We start from the raw sequence: 20,717 nt of genomic DNA, 5'->3' as shown, positions 1-20,717 counted from the left end.
ACCAATATAAACAAGCTCCAGGAAAGGAAAGAGAACATATGGTTGGGTAAGTCACTATGTCATTAAACTTTTGAAAAGTAAAATAAAATGATACTATCTAAAGCTAGTAAATCAGGGGAAAAAATCAAAATATTTATTTAAACTGTATAAAGAAAACTACCTGAAGAAACAAAACTGAGAAAATACGAAAAGAAAGACTATTCAGAGATGAAATGTGTATTGGTATGTGAGAAATTTTATAGTCTTAATCTGAGACTCATCTATATATATTTTAATGCTATAGATAGTTCTCTAATTTAAAATATAACTTAAAAAATAAATAGCACACTTATCAAAAACTACTTAAATACATTATATTTAAATAATGTAACTTACAGTAAAATAACTTAAATCCTTTAATTTAGATAATGTCCATACTTCTCAAAGTGCTTTCATATGCTGCTAAAGCAAAAGTCATTTATAGATCACTTCTCCTGGGAAAATTGCTCCTTTTCCTAGTAACTCATTTATTTTCATCTCCAAGACAGGTAAGGGAAAATGTCTTTTTGTCCTTTTGACAGATAAGAAAACTAAAACACAAAGAGTAAGTTGGTTTGCCTGAGGTCATAAAACTGATCCTGGTGGTACAAAAGCTCCGATTTTTTCTTACTTCCAAACCCAGAATTTTTAGACTCTCCTCGTCATCACTATGAAATGATTGATTACCAAAAAGTTAGTCTGGAGAAACTGAAGTGAGAAGTAGATGGAAAGGAGGGTGGGAAATTGAGAGGTAATTATTATTTTCTTCCTGACTTTTTTGCCAGGCACTGTGGTAAGTGTTTACACAGAGTTTACTTCACTAATCCTCACAAGTTCCAAGATATATATTTTTTTTTGCCCAATTACCATATTAGAAAACTGAGGCTCATACTTGCTAAGTTACTTATGGGAGTCCATGTAGCTTGAAGGTGGCAGATAATTATCAAATTTTCAAACTTGTGTTTTTGTCCCTACAGCAAAGTCTCTCAAGCTCAGCATTGTTGAAAGTTTAGGGTGAATGATTCTTTCTTGCGGGGGGCTCTGTTAATTGTAGGATGTTTAGTGTAAAGTCTGGCCTCTATCCAATTGATACCAGTCACATTCCCACATTCATTTGTGACAAGCAAAGATGCTGCCAGGTGTCCCCAAGGATTCAGGGTGAAGGAATCACCTCCAGTTGAGAGCCACTGTATTCCAGGAATGGATAATATTTCCTTGAGGTGTGTTAAAAAATATCTCCTTAATAGAACTTACAATTCTTTAAACTGAAATTCTCTGTAGCTTTTTCTTTGTACGTCACCATCAGATTTTTATTGACAACGTTGAATTTTTTTTTCTTTTTTTTTGAGACGGAGTCTCGCTCTGTTGCCAGGCTGGAGTGCAGTAGAGCAATCTCAGCTCACTGCAACCTCCGCCTCCTTGGTTCAAGCGATTCTCCTGCCTCAGCCTCCAGAGTAGCTGGGACTACAGGCGCCCGCCACCATGCCCAGCTAATTTTTTGTATTTTAGTAGAGATGGGGTTTCACCATGTTGGCCAGGATTGTCTCGATCTCCTGATGTCGTGATCTGCCCACCTCGGCCTTCCAAACTGCTGGGATTACAGGCGTGAGCCACCGTGCCTGGCCGCCAATGTTGAGTTTTAACTGAACCCTGAGATTCTAGAAAGCAATAGGGTTAAGAAATCCCCAAACCTCTTTGTTTTCCAGAAAAGTCTTACTACAAGGGGCAATCCTTCCCCAGATGACTTGAGTAAGATTATGAATATTCTCCTTGTTTACTTCTGACAAGGCCAGACACACACACGCCAAATCCCTATTATTTACTTTATAAATGATCAGTTACTATGTTAACATCAAACATCTTTAATGACATAAATTCAGGATTTTTCTACATGGCTACGGCTGCTCAAATGGATGAGGAGGTGCCACATCTGACACAGCAGGGGCCACATCTGACACAGCAGGGGCCACATCTGATACAGCAGGGGCCACATCTGACACAGCAGGGGCCACATCTGATACAGCAGGGGCCACATCTGACACAGCAGGGGCCACATCTGATATAGCAGGGGCCACATCTGACACAGCAGGGGCATTGTCATACTTCCACCATTCCTCCATTCAACCAGTCTCCTATATTTCTCATCCCTGTTTCTCAACCATGAACCCAACTTCTCTTTCACTGATCTTGCCGCAATAACATTGTCAGTGAGATTTTTGGACCGACATTAGTTACAATCTCAAGGTCATTCAGGACCTGCAAGCAGGTAAATGATTAAAGCTAACAGGAATGAAATAATAGGTAATGGTAGAAAAAGTGGCTATGTTGGATGAAGCTAAAATTCAATTTAAATTTTTTTTCAGACTTTGGTTATAGAAAATCTGTAATTCCTGCACTAGATCCACACACAGGTTTTAAATTGGCTTACTGGTAGGCCAAATGTCTCCAAGAGATTTGTTTTGTATGATTTGTACATTGTTTAATACAGTAATTCAAATTGCTTACCTGCATTTAACTGAGACTCAGTTGACATAAAGAATTGGATTTCTGACTTCTTCTATGTTGGAAAGATAGATTTTACATTCAGCAAGGAAATAATTTGCTTGAGCTTTGTAGATAATGTGCTCTCTTTTTGCGTGGGGCTTAGGCTTTCAAATTCACCCCAATATATTGGTTTATATATGGCTGTTCTATTCTTGTATATTACCTACCAAACCTCTGCTGGCATCTGAGTTTGCAAACTTTGGTCTATCTGTGCAGTGATTTTTTAAATTCTACTCCAGATTTACAAATCCACAATCTCCTTTCCCTGCATATTTCATCTATGTAAGTTCAGATACATACATATTAGGAATAGGTAGATTCTTTTCTAGGGGTAAATATCTACGGAGGGTCCATATATCACCCAGAAAAGTAAGCTGGTGAAAGTGAAAACCAGTACCATGAAAAGGATGAGTAAATCACTGGTATTCTGGGTGATCAAATTAACAGCAATAATTCTGAAAAGATTAATTTTATGTGAAGTAATCTCAAAAACTTATGCTGATCAAATATGTATAAATTCATGAATTTGGGAAAAAATAAAGGCTATTTGATTTCTTTTCCCTTCAAACAAAGATGAGATTATATTAATATATTCTTTTATAGAAGATAATGTCTTGTTTTAAATTTTGCACATTCAGGTTTTCTTAAAAAGACTGACTAAAAATGTTCTGTAAGTCTTTCGAAATTGTAATAGTAATATACTAATGGAACAAATCACAAGTACTATAAAATTGCCTTAGTGATTATCTTTCTCAAAATTAGCATTTTAAAGTACATTTTGCATTTATAATAAGATGGTAATGCATAAGATACTCGTGATATAAATTGAAAAAGATTTTGTTATACCTATACCTATCTATCTATCTTCTATTTATCTACCTACCTACCTACCTAGCTAGCTAATCTGAGTCATTGTTTAAAAAATAGCTGTCGAAATTTTGGCTCCTGGATTTTAAAATATAGGCTTTGATTTTCTAGTTATCTGACATATGATAAATCTTATGGCTAGCACCAAAAAAAAAAAAAAAAAAAAAAAAAAAAAAAGCTATAACCAATCCCACAAACTTTTTATTGTTCCTTGTTTATTGTCTTTCTCATCAGCTTTCTTGTCTCTCCTTTCTCTTACTAAACAATTTATTTTTAATCCTTGAGTTTCAGTATTTTAAGGAAATTCAGTTTTGTATATACTTAATTAGACTGAACGATAGACTGTCAAATCGGTGATCCCTATTCCCTTCATGTTATAATACACAAATTAAGTAATATAAAAATTATCAGGGGAAAAGTCTCTTAAATATCTCTTTTAAAAATACTGTGGTTGAAGTTATGATGATCATCATTAATTAGTGATTATAGAAAATCATTGGTTTAAGAACCTTTTTTTTTTTTTTTTGAGACGGAGTCTTGCTCTGTCGCCCAGGCTGGAGTGCAGTGGCGCGATCTCCGCTCACTTCAAGCTCCACCACTCGGGTTCACGCCATTCTCCTGCCTCAGTCTCCCGAGTAGCTGGGACTACAGGCACCTGCCACCGCACCCGGCTAATTTTTTGTACTTTTAGTAGAGATGGGGTTTCACCGTGTTAGCCAGGATGGTCTCGATCTCCTGACCTCGCGATCCGCCCGCCTCGGCCTCCCAAAGTGCTGGGATTACAGGCGTGAGCCACCGCGCCCGGCCCGGTTTAAGAACGTTCTAAGAGAGAACACATCAGGCTGGGTGCAGTGGCTCAGGCCTGTAATCCCAGAACTTTGGGAAGCTGGGGTGGAAGGATTGCTTGAGCTCAGGACTAGATCAGCCCTGGGCAACAAGGCAAAACTCTTATCTCAAGAAAAAAAAATGTAAAATTAGCTGGGTGTGGTGGCATGCGCTGTAGTCCCAGCTACTCGGGGAGCTGAGGTAGGAGGATCGCTTGAGCCTGGGAAATTGAGGCTGCAAATCAGCCATGTTCACACCACTGCACTTCAGTTTGGATGACGAAGCATGACCCCTGTCTCAAAAAACAAAACAAACAAACAAACAAAAAAACAGAGACATAGAGAAGACATCTGCTGATGCAGTTCTAGTTTAAGAAACTTTATTCGCTCATTTCTAATTCGTGCAAAAAGTTTTCTCTTGGGATGAGAGTCCTTGCATCGGATGCCAAGAAAGCCATCTTGTAAAAAATCAGTCCTGTAAGACACTGACACAGAATGGAAAAATATTCCGTTACTACCTCACTACAAGATACTGTCTGTGGAAATTATTAGTAATTCTGAGCATTCACACAATCACTGTTCAAAGTGACATTATCAGAGACATGGCATTGACAAGAAGAATAGCAAAGCAGCAAGGATGATAAAGTAATTTGCAAAAGTACAGTAGGCCATCACAACGATGCCAAAACAGTTTTAGGTGATGGAAATTGTATGTATGTTCATGTCTTCAGTAGTAGGGAACAGTCTGCATAGATGGGTTACATCAGAAGTTAATCTGACCTGTGATTTAAAGCCTCTAAGTTATACTAAAAAATAAAAATGAGAAGGTTTGTGTTGCCATTAGGATGTAACATTTCTTTTAAGAACTTTGATTTGTTTATTCAAAGTCTTTTGCCTGCATGATTTTCAATATAATCACTGAAAATTTGTGTAATTAAAAAGAAACAACAAACAAAAGAGTGAATGATTCATCAGATGTGCCTGCTTAGCTTCAATACATATTTTGTTAGAAAATATAAATAATTTATTTGCCTAGGATTTATATTAACTTAATAGACTTGGAGCCTAGTTAATTATCTCTAACTATGCTAACCCATTTCATGTGCAGAATCATATTGATATAGTTTGGTATTTGTCCCCTCCAAATTTCATGTTGAAATGTGATCCCCAGTGTTGGATATAGGGCCAAGTGGGAGATGTCTGGGTCATCGGGGCAGACTCCTCATGAATGGCTTGGTGCTGTCATCATGGTAATGAATGAATTCTTGGTCTGTTAGTTACCATAAAATCTGATCGCTCAAAAAAGTCTGTCCTGCTTCTCCTCTCTCTCTCTCTCTCTCTCTCTCACCATGTGACACATCTGCTCCCCTTTTTCCTTTCCTATGAGTGTAAGCTCCTTGAAGCCTTCACCAGAAGCAGATGCTAGCACCATGCTTCTTGGACAGCTTGCAGAACCATGAGCCAAATAAGCCTCTTTCCTTTATAAATTACCAGTCTCAGGTATTCCTTTATAGCAATGCAAAACAGACTAATATACATGTGGATTTGTAAAATCATGACATAATCATCTCAGAGAAAAAAATTTTAAGGAAGAACAATCAATAGAGACGTAGACCTAGATGTGAGTACCTGCTAAAGACAAACGGTAAAATATAAACTCTGTAAGTCATCTTTGGCAAACTAGGTTATTTCCTTGTCATGGGGAAATTCAATCAATTCAAGCAAACGTTGATTTTATAAAACAGATTTTTTTTTTTTTTAAACGGAGTCTTGCTCTGTCGCCCAGGCTGGAGTGCAGTGGCACCATCTTGGCTCACTGCAACCTCTGGCTCCTGGGTTCAAGCAATTCTCCTGCCTCAGCCTCCCAAGTAGCTGGGACTACAGGTGCGTGCCTCCACGCCCAGCTAATTTTTGCATTTTTAGTACAGATGAGGCTTCACCATGTTGGCCAGGATGGTCTCAATCTCTTGACCTCGTGATCCACCTGCCTCCGCCTCCCAGAGCGCTAGGATTATAGGCATGAGCCACCACGCCCGGCCAAAACAGATTTTTTTTCCTACATAACATAAGAGAAGATCAAGTAAATTTTTGACTTAGTTGATCAGGTACTTTTGAGGTTATATTGGAGGGCAGTGGTCTCTCACTGAGTTATTAGCAAAGGAAAAAACACAGACTACCTCTTACAAAAAACACTGATGAAACCTTACTCAGTGTGAAGGAACAAGGAAGATCACATATATTGTCACTAAGGAGGCTGTAGACAGATTGCTACTGCCTATATATAAATGAAATTATGAATCAATCAATAATAAACAGCACCATTTGAATTGTTTCTCTAGAACTCAGAATTTTCATGGATGTAAATAATATCTCACTCTATGGTCATGTAAAACATTCGCAAGACATATGTTTAGGTCTATAGCCAGGTGTGGTGGCAGCTTCTGTAGATCCAGCCACTCAGGAGGATTAGACAGGAGGATTGCTTGAGCTCAGGAGGTCAAGGCTGCAGTGAGCTATGGCCATGCCACAGTACTCCAGCCTGGGCAACAGAGCAAGACCCTGTCTCTTACAAAAAAAAAAAAAAAAAAAAAAGACATATGTATTTGGCATGCTCCAAAATCCGAAAATTTTAAAGCACCGACATGACACCACAAATGGAAAATTCCATGTGAAAATACTTAATACAAACTTTGTTTCACATACAAAATTATTTTAAATATTGTATAAGATATTGTATAAAATCACCTCCAGGCTGTGTGTTAAGGTGTATATGAAACAGAAATAAATTTCAGACTTGGGTTCTATTCCAAAGATATCTCATTAGGTACAGTATATGCAAATATTAAAACATCTGAAAAAATATGAAATCCAAAACACTTCTGGTCCTAAGCATTTTGGATAAGTAATTATCAACCAGTACATTCTTGGTTGGGAAGCAGAGCAAAGCAAACTAATTTATTCATATATTAAATGGATATACATTGAATTTTTGCTATCAGTCAGGCACTATTCTAGGTAGAGCGAATAAAGTCATTCCCCTTTCTGATTCTTCATGGAAAAACAATTTTGAATTCTCTTTTGCAGTTAAGAGTAACCATACAACCTAGTTTTAGGCTTTCTCCATTAAAAACTTCCCACCCATAATCATCTATATTCCTTTCTCATTTCCTAAAATTAGAAATCAGGTGATATCCAAGTTAACTCTGGAAACCAAGTTTTGGAGATGGTGGAGCCAAAATCTGAAAGAAGACTTGGTTCAAGAATCATTGTCTGAGGCCAGGCGTGGTTGCCCACGCCTGTAATCCCAGCACTTTGGGAGGCTGAGGCAGGAGGATCCCGAGGTCAGGAGATCGCGGCCATCCTGGCTAACATGGTGAAACCCCACCTGTACTAAAAGTACAAAAAAATTAGCCGGGTGTGGTGGTGGGTGCCTGTAGTCCCAGCTACTTTGGAGGCTGAGGCAGGAGAATGGCATGAACCCGGGAGGGGGAGCTTGCAGTGAGCCGAGATCGCGCCACTGCACTCCAGCCTGGGCGACAGAGTGAGACTCCGTCTCAAAAAAAAAAGAGAGAATCAGAATCATTGTCTGAAGGAGAATAACCCAACTGAAAACCCCTGTTTTAGCTGTTATAAGAGAGAGGTGAGATTTTTATGTATTAAGTTATTTCTGTTTCAGAGTTCATTTTTTATAGCAGCTATAATTAACTAATCCAAATGGTTTCAGCTCAAATAAAAGAAATATTTCTAACATAACAAGAACTATAGGAAGATTCTACAATTTAAAGGTATCATCCAGGTCCCAAGAGATTATCATCTTTCCACAGTTTTCAGTGTGTTGGCCCTGTTGTCCTTGGGTTTGTTGTTACATAGCCACAGAGTGGCTGCCACGGCTTCAGACACTGTCACTATATGTGAGAAAAGGAGATGGAGAGGACAGGATGTGGAGAAATGGTGGCTGGGGCTGCAAAAAGGAGTTTTTTTTTCTATGACTCTTTTTTTTTTTTAGTCAATGAAGGAAATCTGTACCAAAACTCCCCCATGGCCGGGCGTGGTGGCTCACGCCTCTAATCCCGGCACCTTGGGAGGCCGAGGCGGGTGGATCACAAAGTCCTAAGTTCAAGACCAGCCTGGCCAATATGGTGAAACCTCGTCTCTACTAAAAATACAAAAATTAGCCGGGCGTGGTGGCAGGCACCTGTAGTCCCAGCTACTTGGGAGGCTGAGGCAGGAGAATCACTTAAACTTGGGAGGTGGAGGTTGCAGTGAGCCAAGTTTACATCACTGCACTCCAGACTGGGCGACAGAGTGAGACCCTGTCTCAAAAACAAACAAACAAACAAACAAAAAACCCCTCCCCCATGTTATTAACTGAATGTTAATGTTCCCCCAAATTCATATTTTGAAACTCTAACCCTAAAAATGATGGTATTTGGAGGTGAGGCCTTTGAGAGGTAATTAGGTTTATATATGGTCATAAGGGTTGGAGCCCCCGTGAGTGAAAGAAGAGAAAGAGGGACCAGAGCTCTCTATCTCTCTCTCTGCCCTGTGAGGACAGAGTGAGAAGGCAGCTGTCTGCAAGCCAGGAAGGAAGCCCTCACCAGGAACCAATATCTTGATCTTGGACTCTCCAGCCTCCGGAACTGTGAGAAAATAAATGTCTGTTGTGTAAGTCACTCAGTTTATAATATTTTGTTATAGCAGCCCTAGCAGACTAATGCTTCCCACTGTACGTTTATTTTTTTATGTAACTCTATGTTAACTTCCTCATTTCTCCTATTCATAATTAGTCAGAAGAAATCTGGACCATGTAACTAATTTGCAGAATTGGTTCAGGTACCCAAATATTTTGCAAATTGGTCCACTGTATTGATAACCTCGTATTAACTGGACTAGAGTAGCAAGACGTTGCAAGTGCGTTAGAGGCCTTGGAAAAACATGTGTGGCCTAGAAAGTGTAACAGAAACCCCATGAAGATTTAAGGGCTAACCACAGCAGTGATGTTTTTAGGAGTCCAGTTATCTTTGGCATGTTGAAACAATCCAATCAAATTAAAAGACAAAGTGCAGCACTACTTTGGATTCTAAAGACAGCATGTTTCACACTTGAGAATACTCCTTCTACCCATTAGTGTGTGACAGCAAAGGCTGCCTGTTTTCAGTGAAAACTAGTGAGGAAAAATGCTTCGTAGGGGGCGTAGGAGAAAGTGGCTTCCCTACTTGGGCCATATGACCCAAAAGATAACATATTATTACGTATATCAGTGGTAGGAAAGAATGCAGAGTTTATAGCAAACTCTGACAGGAGAATCACAATGTACACCCCTAGAGTTCTGGTCCAAGATCATGCCACCTCACTGGAGAATTAAACTATATTCCAAAAGCAGTTATTAGGAGATATGTGTCAGCCAACCGCGAGATATCAAGTGATTTTGTAGCCAGATATTTCCATCATGAATTTCTGAGAGTCTCATCCAGCCATAAGGTGGGGTAGGTGCAGAAGAAATCCATCAAAAGATGGAATTGCACACCTGGGATTGAGCAAGAGCAGAAATAGAGGGCACAAGTATGATGTGTAATCAGGTAGCCCAGACTCCATGTCATCCATCACTATTACATCAAAATCCCTCCCACAGCACATACCTGTGGCTGCGTGATGAGGACAAATATGACTGGTGGGCCGAGCAGGAAAGTGACTGAGCTTGGTTCACAGGGGAGTTGGCTTAGCATGTGGGTAAAAACTAAAAGTGACCCTAAAAAACAACTGTAAGAATAAGTTCTCCCAGTGGTGAGAGCTGCAAGTGATGCAGTTTTCCATTTGGTGTGGAAAGAAAAGTGGCCCAAGATAAGGATGTTTACAGACTCATGGACTGTGGTGAATTGACTAATTGTTCAGGGGCCTGGAAGGATAAACATTATGACTGAGAAAAAGGAGATATGGAAATTAGATATGTGGATGGATCTATGGGAATGATCATAATTTGTGAACATCTTTGTGTCACAGGTTAATACTCCCCCAAGAGCAACTTAAAAGAGGCAGTGATCATCCAAGTTAAGTTAGCCAGTTCATGTCAGTCAGCATATCTCATATGCCATCTTAGTTACTGCCACTTTGGATACCTAAGCTGCCAATAACAGAGACCAATTGATACATATATACACACACACACACATATACACACACACATGTACATACACACATACGTATATACAAATATATGTGTGTATATATATAATTCCTATATATTCCTTTATATATATTTCATGTGTGTGTGTGTGTGTGTGTGTGTGTCTATTTTTTTTAATTTAGACGTGGTCACGTTCTGTCACTCGCGGCTAAAGTCCTGTGGCAAGATTATAACTCACTGCAGCCTCAAACTCCTGAGTTCAAGCAATCCTCCCACCTCAGCCTCCCAAGTAGCTAGGACTACAGGCATGTGCCACCATGCATGGCCAATTTCTTTAAGGGTGTTTATAGAGACAGGATCTTTGTTGCCCTGTTGCCCAGGCTGGCCTCGAACTCATGTCAAGTGATCCTCTTGCCTTGGCCTCCCAAAGTGCTTGGATTACAGGTGTGAACCACTGCATGCAGCCAACAGAGACAAGTTCTCTACCTCCCATATGGCACCATCTTTTCAGAAGACCAACCAGCCACTTGGTGGCACGTTCATTGTATCAAATATTTTTCACTCTGGAAAGAGCAGAAATTCATCTTGAGTGGCATCATCCACATAACCAAGAATAGATTTGCCTTTTCTACTCACAGGGTCTCTGTCAGAACCATTGTACAATGGACTAAAGACTGCTTACTACATCAACATTTATGTCATGTGTTACATCTTATTGAACCAAGTAATTCACACTGCAGCAAAGGAGATGTGGCAGATATCCATGGGATCCACTGGCTCTGTCACACCCTACAACACTCAGAAGCTGCCAGCCTTACAGAGCAAAAGAAGATCCTTGTAAAGGCACAACAGAGACACCATCTTGGAAATAACACACTGAGGGGACCCATCCTCCAGGAGACAGCATGCACTCTACATGAAGGACCATTGTGTATGAGTACATCCTCAACAGTATAATACATGAATATGCGAGCTAAGTAATGGCTCTGTGTATCATTACTTCCAGTGACTCGTAGCTCACTGCCTTGAACTCCTAGGAATCTATGCTTTCTGTCCTTACAGTTCTTGGTTCTAGAGGTTCAAAGGTCCTTGACCTTGAGGGGCCACAAAAGCCCCATTACGATTTAAGCTATAGCTGCTACCTTGTCACTTGGACCTTCTCATACCAGTTCTCCAGGAGACAAATAAAGTGATAGTCATCCTGGAGATGCTACCTTGATCACCGGGAGAAAGTATGGCTGCTGTTTCACAATGGGGACAAGGAAGAATTTGCATGAACCCCATATAATAAACCTGGTGATTCTTTGTTGTTGTTGTTTAGATGGAGTCTCGTTCTGTCGCCCATGCTGGAGTGCAGTGGCACAACCTTGGCTCGCAGCAACCTCCGCCTCCTGGGTTCAAGCGATTCTCCTGCCTCAGCCTCCTGAGTAGCTGGGATTACAGGCACCCACCACCACGTCCAGCTATTTTTCTTTTTCTTTCTTTTTTTTTTTTTTTGTATTTTTAGCAGAGATGGGGTTTTGCCATCTTGGCCAGGCTGGTTTTGAACTCCTGACCTCAAGTGATCCACCCGCCTCGGCCTCCCAAAGTGCTAGGATTACAGGCATGAGCCACTGTGCCTGGCCTAAACCTGGTGATTCTTGAGGTATCTCTGTGTTCTCTGTTGCTAAATTTTTGTGGTAACTGGACAAGAGAAACAGGTAAGGCCTGAGAATTTTATGATGACTAAGAACCCAGACCCTGCAGATATGACATTCTGCATTTAGTAGCTACCTAGATCTTTAGAAGCACTAGTTAAAGGTGAATCTGAAATCATAATGGAAGAGAGAAACAATGAATATCATTTATGACTTCCGACTAGCTGTAGTGCATGGGCTGTAGTTTGTCTCATTTACTGTCCTTTTTGTGTTTTTCCAGGGATTCTAGAGGAGCTGATTCCAGAACTTAATACACTCATGCACCGCATAATGACGTTTTCATAAATGATGGGCCGCCTGTACAATGGTGGTGCCGTAAGATTATAGTACTGAATTTTTACTGTACCTTTTTTTTAATGTTTAGATTCACAATTACCATTGTGTGACAATTGACTACAATATTCAATACAATAACATGTCATACAGGTTTGTAGCCCAGGAGCAGTAGACTATACCATATGCCCTAGGTGTGTAGTAGGCTATACAGTCTAGGTTTCTGTAAGTATGCTCCATGATGTTCGTACAATGATGAAATCATATAAGGACCCATTTCTCAGAATGTATCCCTGTTGGTAAGGGATGCATGACTGTATATGAATCACAAGTATCTGAATAGTGCAGGGAGTAGAATGTTGCGGATGCCATTTTAAACCATCTATTTCTCTCATTAGGACTGAGGCTGTTACTCCCCCAACTTCTGGGAGTGTTTTTGGCTGAAAGCTCTCAGTCAGAGCCTTGCTCTGGGAATTGTCCTCAGCCAAGGAGAGGTAAGACAACCATGCGTGTGCACCCATCCCTCATGCAATGGCTGACTGATATGGGGACATGAATGCCTACTCCTCTGGGGAAAGTTGGAATAATTCTACAGATGCATTCCAGCACCAGAGCTCCTGGTGAAAAAGATGAATCTGCTGTGGCCTTAATTTTGACTACATTTCTCTGCCAGTCCAGGTTCCTTCACCCCACTACAGGTGTTAATTCCAAGGCAATTTCCAGTAAATTTCCTACATACCCATTTCTGTCCCAAAATCTAATTTCTAAAGACCCCTTCCTAAAACAGTGATCAAAAAATGATCTCTGTAGAAAGCTAGTATTTTAACTGAGACCTGAGTGACAAGATTCAGACATAACAAGGACTATTCAAAAAACTGTTCTAGGTGGCAGAATAAGCTTTATTTTCTATGTGCAATCTCTCTCTCACTTAAGGTTACCTAATCATACCTCTATATTCTATCCTAGGAAGAGTCAAACATGACTTTTAAGAAGTGTTGAAGCCCTACATTCCTTGAAAAATTATGCCGGTATGTACTTTAAGCAAGAACTGAACATTTCATTAATGCCGTATTTCTGTCAAATACAGGCAGAAAACAAAGAGATACTTTTAGAATGTAGCGATTTCAGGTCATGTTATTGAGGGATTAATGTATTACATGTTCATTTTATAGTTTGTTAACTAGCCAATTGGAGTCATTATATAAAGAAATTCTTCATTAGTGAGATTTTGGTGATCTAAGAGTACTTAAATGATAATCAATATTTCTAATCTCCTTTGAAGCATTCCAGCAAAGATCTTCACATTAGAATTCAATACAGAATCAGATTTGGAGTCTCTATATTTTTAAAATTTGGTCTTTAACTGGAATCAGAGACACAATTTTTAATATGAGGTTAGAAGAGCATTTATTAAGTGGAAATAAATTTGGGGGGCATTCTGTTGGCCTGATTACAGCAGCTTTATTATTATTACTACCATGACTTTTATTTTATTTATTTGTTACAATATCTTGGGTCTTGATAACATGGCCAACTGAATGTCTGCAACACAAGTGCATAGCTGTCTCAGTTTAATCTCTACCAGACTGGCTATCTTTGTATTATCAAAGTGGTTATTTTCACAAGAGTGTAATGTCTACATTAGGCAGTCATTCTGCTCAAGCAAAACCTTTTATTACTATTTTTAAGAGACAGTACCAAGGAAATGAGTTTAAACTTCATTACTATCAGGATTGAAATGGATGTTTATTGATTTATTTATTCTTAAACCTTTTTACAAGTTTCATAATAATACACACTGTGTATCTATCACATCTGAGACGAACTGTTACGACAAATAAATAACAAATTTGTCATCAACATTTCATAGAGGAACAGAGAACAAATATACAAATATATGCATGTATAGATAGACCATTTTCCAACTTAGGAAGGTTCAACATATATTTGCCAACTTTAAAATGGTACAAAAGTGTATGCATTTAGTACACTTCTTGATTTATGATGGGGTTCTCTCCTGATAAGCCCATCATATGTTCAAATTATGAGGGGTTTATTGGGATAAAACCCCATTGTAAAATTGAGGAGCATCTGTGTGTACATGTATGTGTATATGTATATGAATGTATTAAGCTCTTTTCCCTGACTAGTGGCTTTTATTCCTTTTGACTCAGGCTATCTCTAATCTACCTACAGTCTTCCTTCTCTCCATTCTTCACTTAAGTATTTATGTGTTTATTATTTTATTCATCAATTAGGAAACTTCATATATTTGTACATTTCTTGAAAGCATATCAACACATATATTTAATGTGCATATTAAATATATATGCATATACTGTATACCAGAGTTCAGTGAAGTACAGCTTGGGTGTTGGCCACTTCTTTTTGAAAATAAAGCTTTGTCAAAACACAGCTATGCTCATGTGTTTGCATATTATTTACGTCTGCTTTAGGGCTACAGAGTTGAGTTATTTTGTAAGAAATTATATGACCCACAAGCCTAAAGCTCCCTAAGGCACTTTGACACAAAGTTTGGGAACTATGGGTCTCAGTGTTGCATGAGTACATACATGTGTACCTTGGGTAGTTTGGAGAGTAATTTTATACTTTAGATATTTAACATAAAAATTTTATGACTTCTTGGCATTGTAAAGATAGATAAGACATTGGCAAACATTAAGTAACACATCTTCACCCTACCCATGAAGAAGCTAAAATTCAGAAAGATCAAGAGGCTTGCTCATCTTCTTTTTGTTTGTTTGTTTTTCTTTTAAATTTTACTATTACACCACTTGATACTACTACATATAAAATGTTTTACAGTCTTGAAAATGGCTTTTGGCTCCTTTGATAAGGCAATACTAATTTTCCATAAACTACTCTTATTTAACTACAGAAATGAATTGATTAAAGTTAATTTATTTCCATTGCTCATGTGTATTTAATTGCATATTTTGTTCAGTTAGAAGTGCAGAATTTCTGTTTGAACCCAAGTGGCAGAGGTTGCAGTGAGCCAAGATAGTGCCACTGCATTCCAGCCTGGGAGACAGAGTGAGACTCCGTATCAAAAAAAAAAAAAAAAACAGAATTGCAGAATTCCTTTTGGGAACAAGTAATAACACTTTCCTGAATAGATCTTACTTGTGTCTAATGTCTCCCAGAGCTAAATGCACTTACATCAGGCCTTGAGGACCACAGCGTTCTGCCAGGTTAGTAGAGTGAGCTCCACTGCCCTCACCTGCTCCAACTAACTCACCCTCACACTCCTCCCAAAGCCCATCTGCATATGACCTTCCTCCTATTACCAGGGATGAGATCTTCTATCTAAATCTATCCTTTTCTAAGGCACACTTTGAACTCCACTAACTTTTTTCTTCCAAAGATGCCAGTCTCCCTAGGGGCTCCAGACATGCTTAAATCCTTTTATCCACATTTTCCACTTGGCTCCCAGAATTTGCTAACTTATATGCAGAGACAAAGGCATAATAAAACAATTCATTTCAATTGTTTAATTTAACTCACAAGAAATTGATTTCAACCCATCATCTGTCTAATCACCTTGTCTATGTAAATTTGCATCATGGAGGACCAAATCTACAGAATTATTTAGGTCAACTACGGGAACAAAATCTTTGAATTTATTGCACAAAAATCTATTTCAGGGAAGGGCAAACTGTAGCCCACTAGCCAAAGTGCCGGTTGTCTGTTTTTGTATGGCTTGTGAGTTACAAATAGTTTTTTTTTTTTTAATTGTTACATTTTAAATTGTTATGTATGCACCTACATAATATCCTTAATTTTATTTTTAAACCCTCGTAAGTTAAAATACTTATTATCTGGCTGTTTATAGAAAATGCTTGCAGAACTCTGGTATGCTTATTTCTTTGCCCATTTTAATGTTATGCTTGCCACTATTAGCTAAGTAAAACTACTCAAACTAAATTACTTGTGTGGGTAATTCAATTACTACATTTAAATTCAGTTAATGAAATTCTGCTGACCTCGGTAAATACTCATGGAGCTACTGTTTCAAAACAGGTATTATTTTAGGTCCAGGGAATGTAAAAATTAATCAGACAAGTCGCTCGTAACCCAACAGAATCTTCTTATTGTATTTGCAGAATATCACCTGTACCTTTCATTTTATGGATTGCAAAGGAAGTAGTTTACCATGTGATGTAAGTTAGAGGATTGAAAATTGCCCTTTGACTCTTGTGATCAATGAGAAAGTTTGCCGAAGGTAAGAAAGTGATTTTTCTATCTCCTGAAATATATACCTCAGTCCAGATATTTGAATTCTTTTATCACCTTCAGACAATTCACACTAGAAACTGCGTAACATCCACAGAGCTTTTGTTGCAGTAAAATATAACAGTAAAGGTCAGCTGCTGTCATATTTCTACCTCTGAATAACTCTTAAGCCTATTTAAATGACACGTTCTCGATTTTAATTTGCACATCAAAGCGTAAAGTAACAGTGATTAAACCTACTATATGAATGTTTTTCTCCTTATGTTTAATAGGAACTTGAACTCCGTCACTCACATTTCATTACTTAATAACTCAAAGTTACTAGATGCCCCTGAAAACCAGTAGGCATGCCTTAACTTCCTCTCATTCAGTTTTAAAAGGAATCACACTGCGATATACACGACATTAATTCCTATACTATCCATTCAATTTCATAAAATAATTTTGAAACTGTATGTCTCATGGACACAAAAAAATAGTTTTTTTAATGTTAGAAAATTAAAAAGAGGGGGATTAAAGTGGTTCACACATGTGCCTACACAAAGACACAAGATGGAATCATTACACTGTCAGGAATGACAACAAATTCATTTAGCAGAACAATAAAATACTAGTTGACATTTTATCTATTTTCCTAAAATTTTATTTTCTTAAAGTTTATGTGTGTGTCTGTGCATATATGTATATAATTAATGGCCCACCACTTATGAGTCAGAATCATTGTTTCAGCCTTGTCTTTTACCTACAAAAACTTTTTAACTTATTACAGTGGCTGTCATTCATTTATTCACTCAACAAATATTTATTAGATATGTACTATTTCCTAGGCATTACATGATACCAAATTATTATTGTGTCTCCAGATTTGGTTTCCTTCCAAAGAAAAATAGATAAACTTTACATAACTATCATTCATTTTATAATCTAGATTAAAAATAGAAAATTTCTTCTTAAATTTTAGTTATCATTTACATTGGGCAATTATCTTTTATAATTGTACAAAGCAATAACACAGTGTAGTTTCTCACTAAGTATATTGGTCTCACTAAGTATATTGGTCAAATCCATTTATAACTCATTGCTATTTATGATACTGTTTTATGATGCACACTGTTGTGACTATATGACTGAATTCATCTTGGCTGATTCAACAGCACTCATATTATATATCTTTTAACTTTATATGTATAACTTTATTCCTCTGTGTAGTTAGTCACTGTAATAGTTCACATAAGTCTTCTACCACATCTCCAAGCGAGGGATCTTTGCTTATTTTGGTTTGCTTCACTGAGTTCAAGCTAGACTTTCACCTTATCTCTACTATTTCCTAGTTCGTATCTTCTAGCTTTTTATCTTAACAGGTGGCAAAAAGCCAGAGGCAATGTAGAACTAGGTAACTTCTGCTGAAGGAAAGACAGTTATTAACAACTTCTACAACAGAATTTTAGGTTCACTGTTTCAGCTTTAATTTCTTTTACTGCTCACTCTGGACTCTGCCTAAAAGTCACTTAAAAAGTCATCAATCAACTATTTTTATTAGCAATGACAAAATACAGTAACATAGCACATTATGAGTTATAATACTTCATCACTTATTATTGTATTTGCTTTTCTCTTAAAAACTCAATCAAAGGTAAAACAAGTTGTTTTATTATGAAGATAATTTCTTCAGAAGACAATATTGAGGTTCAGTGATCCCTGTTGCATTTTCTAATATAACACACTTAGTAAATCCTAGAATTTGACTTAGACATTATTATATCAAATGTTACTTTTTTATTTTATCTTGTCCCCTCTTTTCATATATATATATTGAAATCAAGTTCTGAAAATCAAAACAAAAAGCTGTCCTTTACCAGATACAGTAGGAGATGGGAACTGGTACAACTCTGAGACCGAAAGGTGATAGATGTCTAACATTAACTGATATATTAAAAATAAGTGTTAAAACAGACACGCTTATGGGGAACAGAGGCAGAAACACCACTATTTCATGCTGGATAATTAGGAGAAGGATAAGATACAAGATTAGATATAAGCTGGCTCTTTAAGAATGGATGGGATGTTTTATGATAAAAGGAGTGGCAAGAGCATTCTGGAAATGAGCAATAAAATGAACAAATTAATGAGGTGATAATGGACATGAAATGTTTGCAAAGTGAGTTATTTGGTATTCATTTGGATAGTGTTCAAGAATATAGTCATTGGAGTCAAACAGAGAGAGTCTACCACTTATTAGTGTGATGAACTAGCACAAATTATCTAAGCTTTCTGAGGTTCAGTTTCTTTATTTTAAAAATTCTTTACTTAAGAAAAAAACAAAAAACAACAGAGTCCTGGGCTGGTGAAAAGATTAAAATGCACTGAAGCCCTTAGCAGACTACCTGGCACGGTGTGTGCACTCAGTAGGCCGCAATGGTTATTAGTAGTAATAGTATCCCTGGCTTACCGGAGTCAAGATGACTATTTAGCACTTTTGCCAAGAAAATTGATTCTAGAGCTCCACTGTGACTATTTTCAGCTTACATTTCTAACAAGATGTAATCCTCACTACTCAACAACAAATAGGCTATAAAGCCCAATGCAGAGGCAGGTGGGCTAAACATGGACACTCAGAGGAGAGAAACGGAACTGAACTGCAGGTCATAGGACACCAAAATGAGGGTCTTCCGTGAGCAAAGCATAACTAACAAGGGACTTTTTGCTGTTGTTCATCTTTCCTCTTCAGTACATCATTCTTCAAACAAATTTCAAAGTAAATTGGTAGGACGGACGGCCAGTGAAAAATAGCAGCACTAGGCCATTTTTCTTCTACTTTTTTCCCTTAAGTGTCACTAAACATATAGACACATGTTGGGGTTGAGGGGGCAGAAGGCGAGGAGAGTGTAACTTTTCCTATGTGGTGGAAAACAAAAAACAAAAAAACTAACTTCAAACCTAAAACTCAAATGATCTCCATCACATACTAAAATTTGGATCAAAATCATGGAGGATGATTAAAGCTGATATTTATGTCCTCAGACTTCAGACAAGTACAGACTTATCTAAAAGTGAGTGAATGAATCTGAAAAGACAATGTGATGACTCTGTGGAAAATGTGGACGAAGTTTAGAAGTGTGAAAGTGGTCTGAGGGACGAAGGGAGCCTGACAAGGTTTAGATGCATATCCACAAAGTAGAACAGGAGAGGAAGTCGTACAGTGGAACCTTGCTGGAGGGCCATTGGTGTTGCCTTGATCTGGCTTCTTAGCACAGGGAGATGGTTGGATATAAGAGAATGAGGAGGGTGGGAAAGCAATGGCCATCTCTTTATATCACAGAACATTGTTGTGAGTCACAATCCCACCCTGAAAACTGACAGAGCAGGAGCATTGCCATCTTGGATGAGTACTGCCATTTTAAAGTTCACCTTGATCAAAAACCACCTAAATCTAAATGGTATCAGCCTTATGGCTAAGGTCAGCATGAACATAAACCACAAATGACATCTCCGACCAGAAACATTCCAAACCCCTTCCTGACCAGAGACGTGCCAGCCCTGAGATAACCCTCCCCTCCGGCCAGAGAGATGTCAGACCCAAGATAACCTGCCCTCTAACCAGAGACATTCCAACCCCGCCATAAAGTTCTCCCCAACACAGAAACTTTCCAACCTCTCTCACCAATAAATACTCTTAGACTGTAAGAGAGAGTGCTCCTCACCAAAAAAAAAAAAAATCGGCCAGAAGCCCCTCTCAGGTTTGTTCTCCAAAATAAACCTGTCTTTGACTGTTAAGCCACTTTTTGTGTTTCTTTCCTCTTTCTTTAACTTTTACAAAAACCAAACTGTAAACAGAGCAATGCCCCTAAGTTGGAGAACGTAGCAGACTTGTGAGAGTGTATTTGAGATGACAAACCTAAATTGGAATTTTGGACTGTCCCGAGGCAAGTGCAAGTCCCCTCACCCCCTTCCCCAAATCCCTGACAAAACCCTCACCACTTGGGGATAATATTTGAAGCATCATCTTCAAATAGCTACTCTAGGTAGAATTTTATCTACTCCTTCCCACCCCATTAAGAGAGGTAATAACAGAAAGAAACCAGAAGAATACCCAGGGACTACACATTTTAAATATGC

The 20,717-nt window shown here is 38.2% G+C and overlaps 1 protein-coding gene and 1 long non-coding RNA gene across 2 annotated transcripts in view; one reads left to right on the top strand and one right to left on the bottom strand.

The window, feature by feature from the left end:
- The window catches only part of DPP10 (dipeptidyl peptidase like 10), a 1,405,070-nt gene that overhangs the window by 730,182 nt on the left and 654,171 nt on the right, over positions 1-20,717 (bottom strand). The gene's annotated exons all lie outside the window — the stretch shown is intronic.
- On the top strand, positions 12,755-16,559 carry LOC134807963 (uncharacterized). The gene is made up of 3 exons (XR_010149691.1): positions 12,755-12,841; positions 13,314-13,375; positions 16,472-16,559. It is a non-coding gene; the product is annotated as an uncharacterized LOC134807963 (long non-coding RNA).

This window comes from Pan troglodytes, chromosome 13 (genome assembly GCF_028858775.2).
Source record: "Pan troglodytes isolate AG18354 chromosome 13, NHGRI_mPanTro3-v2.0_pri, whole genome shotgun sequence".
NCBI lineage: Eukaryota > Metazoa > Chordata > Mammalia > Primates > Hominidae > Pan > Pan troglodytes.
The sequence above is the reverse complement of the archived record's forward strand: the minus strand, read 5'-3'. Positions and strand labels throughout refer to the sequence as shown.